The following is a 6,346-nucleotide window of genomic DNA, read 5'->3' on the forward strand; positions in this document are numbered from 1 at the left end:
TAATACTATATAGTTGGACTACTAGGGAATCGGTGTTATGCAAACGTAGCCTACACTCATGAAACTACACACACTCAAAACTTCACTTCAAGACACATTTCAAATAATTTTAAAACGAAATATGTATAACACTGAATAGTCAAGTGATTTTACAATGTGAGAGTGTCTTAGCTGATCGAATGTCATCCTATTCACCTCTGTGGTCGATGGGAAATTAAAAGCTGGAGTGACGGTTTAAAAAAAAAAAACTTAAACTTGACTTGCATTTTCACGTGTTTCGCAAAGAAATTAATCGACTTCTTTCAAATTAATGATTGAAAACTCTCGTTTGGTCATTAATTTCACACTGAGAAAACCACAGAGGGCAGCAGCAAGAGCCAATTTGTTGTAATGACAACGTGATTCATAGAAGCTGATTGGATGAAGACGATCAGTTCTACAATCAGAGTATTAAGAAATAAACTTGAAATGGCAAAGAAACAGCTTTTTTCCCCTTATAATGATACCAGATACTATAATTATAGGTAAGTGCGCCCTACCTAAAACCTAAAAATATTAACTTTTTCTTACCTGAAACTGAACATAATATAATAATAATAAATATATATTATAATAATCCATGACCCAAACATGACATGATAGGCCCATCTGTAAATAAATAAATAAAAATCGACAAACATTTTGTATACACTTGTATTCAATTACTTTTTAATTGATTATCACTTGACATTTTTGGACTTATTAAATGTAAGATCTTGTGGCAAATGGTATAAATATTTTTCCAAAATGTATGAAACCAACATTAACTTCACATTTCTACTTGGGAGATGTTTTAAACTTAATTTTGATTTCTCAGTTTTATTATCTTAGTTGTCATTGACCCATGTATATAAAGAAAGATATTTCACATAAAATATGGCACTTCATGTTTGGCCTACCTCACATGTTTGGCCTACTTTCCCTTTTCCCACCAGAGCTTTGTTTAGTTACGTTAGAATCGAGGGAAAGCATATAAGTAAGCTGACCCGGAAGATTCTTTTGTGTTTATTTATTTATTTATTTTTCTGTGTAGTTAAGGAAGGTTTTTCCTCTGAGGTTAGATTAGTTTGCTCACCAGTCCTTACTTTAAGGTTTATATCTTTTAGTTTTTTGTAGCTTTCTGTTGTCAATACATTTGTTAATTTCTTGTCCTGGCCTTTATATATATATATATATATATATATATATATATATATATATATATATATATATATATATATACACATCCATCCATCCATCTTCTTCCGCTTTATCCAGGGCCGGGTCGCGGGGGCAGCAGTCTAAGCAGAGATGCCCAGACTTCCCTCTCCCTAGACACTTCCTCTAGCTCTTCCGGGGGTACACCGAGGCGTTCCCAGGCCAGCCGGAAGACATAGTCCCTCCAGCGTGTCCTAGGTCTTCCCCGGGGCCTCCTCCCGGTTGGACATGCCCGAAACACCTTCCCGGGAAGACGTTCAGGAGGCATCCGGAACATATGCCCGAGCCACCTCAGCTGACCCCTCTCGATGTGGAGGAGCAGCGGCTCTACTCTGAGTTCCTCCCGAGTGACTGAGCTCCTCACCCTATCTCTAAGGGAGCGCCCAGCCACCCTGCGGAGAAAACTCATTTCGGCCGCCTGTATCCGGGATCTTGTCCTTTCGGTCATGACCCAAAGCTCATGACCATAGGTGAGAGTAGGAACGTAGATTGACCGGTAAATCGAGAGCTTCGCCTTACGGCTTAGCTCTTTCTTCACCACAACAGACCGGTACATCGACCGCATTACTGCAGAAGCTGCACCGATCCGTCTGTCAATCTCCCGTTCCATCCTCACTCGTGAACAAGACCCCTAGATACTTGAACTCCTCCACTTGAGGCAGGAACTCTCCACCAACCTGAAGAGGGCAAACCACCCTTTTCCGACTGAGGACCATGGCCTCGGATTTGGAGGTGCTGATCCTCATCCCAGCCGCTTCACACTCGGCTGCAAACCGTCCCAGTGCATGCTGAAGGTTCTGGTTAGAAGGGGCCAACACGACAACGTCATCCGCAAAGAGCAGAGACGAAACCGCGTGGTCCCCAAACCTGACACCCTCCGGCCCCTGGCTGCGCCTAGAAATTCTGTCCATAAAAATTATGAACAGAACCGGCGACAAAGGGCAGCCCTGCCGGAGTCCAACATGCACCGGGAACAAGTCTGACTTACTGCCGGCAATGCGGACCAAACTCCTGCTTCGGTCATACAGGGACCGGACAGCCCTCAGCAAAGGACCCCGGACCCCATACTCCCCGAGCACCCTCCACAGGATGCCGCGAGGGACACAGTCGAATGCCTTCTCCAAATCCACAAAACACATGTGGACTGGTTGGGCAAACTCCCATGAACCCTCCAGCACCCTGTAGAGGGTATAGAGCTGGTCCAGTGTTCCACGACCGGGACGAAAACCAGACTGTTCCTCCTGAATCCGAGGTTCTACTATCGGCTGTATTCTCCTCTCCAGTACCCTGGCATAGACTTTCCCAGGGAGGCTGAGAAGTGTGATCCCCCTGTAGTTGGAACACACCCTCCGGTCCCCCTTCTTAAAAAGAGGGACCACCACCCCGGTCTGCCATCCCAGAGGCACTGTCCCCGACCGTCACGCGATGTTGCAGAGGCGTGTCAGCCAAGACAGCCCCACAACATCCAGAGACTTGAGGTACTCAGGGCGGATCTCATCCACCCCCGGTGCCTTGCCACCGAGGAGTTTCTTGACCACCTCGGTGACTTCAGCTTGGGTGATGGACGAGTCCTCCTCTGAGCCCCCAGCCTCTGCTTCCTCAATGGCAGGCGTGATGGCGGGATTGAGGAGATCCTCGAAGTATTCCTTCCACCGTCCGACGACATCCCCAGTTGAGGTCAACAGCCGCCCATCGCCACTGTAAACAGCGTTGGTAGGGCACTGCTTCCCCCTCCTGAGGCGCCGGCCGGTTTGCCAGAATCTCTTCGAGGCCAGCCGATAGTCCTTTTCCATGGCCTCACCGAACTCCTCCCAGGCCCGAGTTTTTGCCTCCACAACCACCCGGGCTGCAGTCCACTTAGCCTGCCGGTACATGTCAGCTGCCTCAGGAGTCCCACAAGCCAGCCAGGCCCGATAGGACTCCTTCTTCAGCTTGACGGCATCCCTTACTTCCGGTGTCCACCACCGGGTTCGGGGATTGCCGCCTCGACATGCACCAGAGACCTTACGGCCACAGCTCCGAGCGGCCGCTTTGACAATGGAGGTGGAGAACATGGTCCATTCGGACTCAATATCTCCAGCCTCCCTCGGGATCCGGTCGAAGTTCTGCCGGAGGTAGGAGTTGAAGATCTCTCTGACAGGAGACTCGGCCAAACGTTCCCAGCAGACCCTCACAGTACGTTTGGGTCTGCCGGGTCTGTCCAGCTTCCTCCACCGCCATCGGATCCAACTCACCACCAGGTGGTGATCAGTTGACAGCTCCGCCCCTCTCTTCACCCGAGTGTCCAAGACATACGGCCGCAGGTCAGATGAAACGACCACAAAGTCGATCATTGACCTACGACCTAGAGTGTCCTGGTGCCATGTGCACTGATGGACACTCTTATGCCTGAACATGGTGTTCGTTATGGACAAACCGTAACTAGCACAGAAGTCCAATAACTGAACACCACTCGGGTTCAGATCAGGGGGGCCGTTCCTCCCAATCACGCCCCTCCAGGTGTCACTGTCATTGCCCATGTGGGCGTTGAAGTCCCCCAGTAGAACGACGGAGTCCCCAGTCGGAGCACTTTCCAGCACCCCTCCCAGGGACACCAAGAAGGCCGGGTACTCTGCACTGCCGTTCGGCCCGTAGGCACAAACAACAGTGAGAGACCTATCCCTGAGCCGAAGCCGCAGGGAAACGACCCTCTCGTTCACCGGGGTGAACTCCAACACATGGCGGCAGAGCTGGGGGGCTATAAGCAAACCCACACCAGCCCGCCGCCTCTCACCATGGGCAACTCCGGAGTGGTGAAGAGTCCATCCTCTCTAGAGGAGTGTGGTTCCAGAGCCCAAGCCGTGTGTAGAGGTGATTCCGACTATCTCTAGTCGGAACCTCTCAACCTCACGCACAATCTCAGGCTCCTTCCCCGCCAGTGAGGTGACATTCCATGTCCCAAGAGCCAGTTTCCGTGTCCAGGGATCGGGTTGTCTAGGCTCCTGCCTTCGACTGCTGCCCGATCTTCTCTGCACCGGCCCCTTACGGTCCCTCCCGTGAGTGGTGGGCCCACGGGAAGGTGTCCCCACGTCGCTCCTTTGGGCTGAGCCCGGCCGGACCCCGTGGGGGAAGGCCCGGCCACCAGGCGCTCGCATACGAGCCCCAACCCCAGGCCTGGCTCCAGGGTGGGGCCCCGGCTGCGCCGTACCGGGCGACGTCACGGTCCTCTTTTTTTTTGTCATCATAAGGGTTTTTTGAACTGCTCTTAGTCTGACCCGTCACCTAGGACCTGTTTGCCTTGGGAGACCCTACCAGGGGCATATAGCCCCGGACAACATAGCCCCTAGGTTAATTCGGGTACTCAAACCCCTCCACCACGTTAAGGTGGCAGTTCAAGGAGGAGTATATATATATATATATATATATATATATATATATATATATATATATATATATATATATATATATGCGCAAAGGCCAGGACAAGAAATTATCAAATGTATTGACAACAGAAAGCTAAACAGTAGTATATATATATATGTGTGTGTAATTATATATATATATATGTGTGTGTGTGTAATTATATATATATGTGTGTGTAATTATATATATATGTGTGTGTGTGTAATTATATATATGTGTGTGTGTGTAATTATATATATATATATAAATGTAATTATATATATATAAATGTAATTATATATATATATATATATATATAATTACACACACACACATATATATATAATTACACACACATATATATATAATTACAATGTAATATATATATATATATATATATATATATATATATATATATATATATATATATATATATATATATATAATTACATTTTTATTAGGGCTGACAAAAGATTAATCGCGATTAATCGCATCCAAAATAAAAGTTTGTGTTTACATAATATATGTGTGTGTACTCTGTTAATTATTATTTATATATAAATACACACACAAGCATGTATATATTTAAGAAAAAAATATTATTTTTATATATAAAACATTTATATTTATATATATATTATAGATTATATAAATGTATATACAGTATATACATGCAAATATTTCTTAAATATATACATGAATGTGTGTATTTATATATAAATAATAATTAACAGAGTACACACACATATATTATGTAAACACAAACTTTTATTTTGGATGCGATTAATCGCGATTAATCTTTTGACAGCCCTAATATATATATATATATATATATATATATTACATTTTATATTACATTTTATTATATATATATATATATATATATATATATATATATATATATATATATATATATATATATATATATATATATATATATATATATATATATATATATATATATATATATATATATATATATATATATTATATTACATATTATTATATATATATTACATTTTATTATATAAATATAAATATATATATATATATATATATATATATATATATATATATATATATATATATATATATATATATATATATATAATTACATTTAATTATATATATATTATATTTTATTATATATATTATGTTACATTTTATTTATATATATATATATATATTAGTGGTGGGCATAGATACATTTTTTTAATCTAGATTAATCTCACTGTAATCTTGGAATTAATCTAGATTAAAATGGCTCATTTGAATTCTGCCGAAGGCATTCAGAATATGTGTGCTCGTAAGTGATCGTTTGTCTTTTTGTAGTTTGAATAATAAATAACTTCTGTCCCTTTAAAACCTGACGCACATCCCAAACACTGTTCCTGTGAGCTGGTTACGACTTAACTCACCAAGATGGGCATTGAGACATTTTTGAGTGTATTTGACCATTAATAAACTGGAAAAAGGAGCTCATTTTTGCACTTGTATGTCAGAGCCGGCTTTATTGCGGTATGTGTGTGTGCGCTTCAGATGCGAGCATGAAATCTGCGGGAATTAATAGAATTAACGTTATGTGCAACCCCACGCGAAATTCAGACCGGTCACACAACCGACAACACTAGTAGGCAATAGGCATACACACAGGTTCGAAGACTTGTTCTCTCTTGCCCCCTACAGTGCAATTCGGCTAGGTATATATCGGCGCTAAAATATCAAAGTG

The sequence above is a fragment of the Gobio gobio genome (assembly GCF_949357685.1).
Source record: "Gobio gobio genome assembly, chromosome: 11".
Taxonomy (NCBI): domain Eukaryota; kingdom Metazoa; phylum Chordata; class Actinopteri; order Cypriniformes; family Gobionidae; genus Gobio; species Gobio gobio.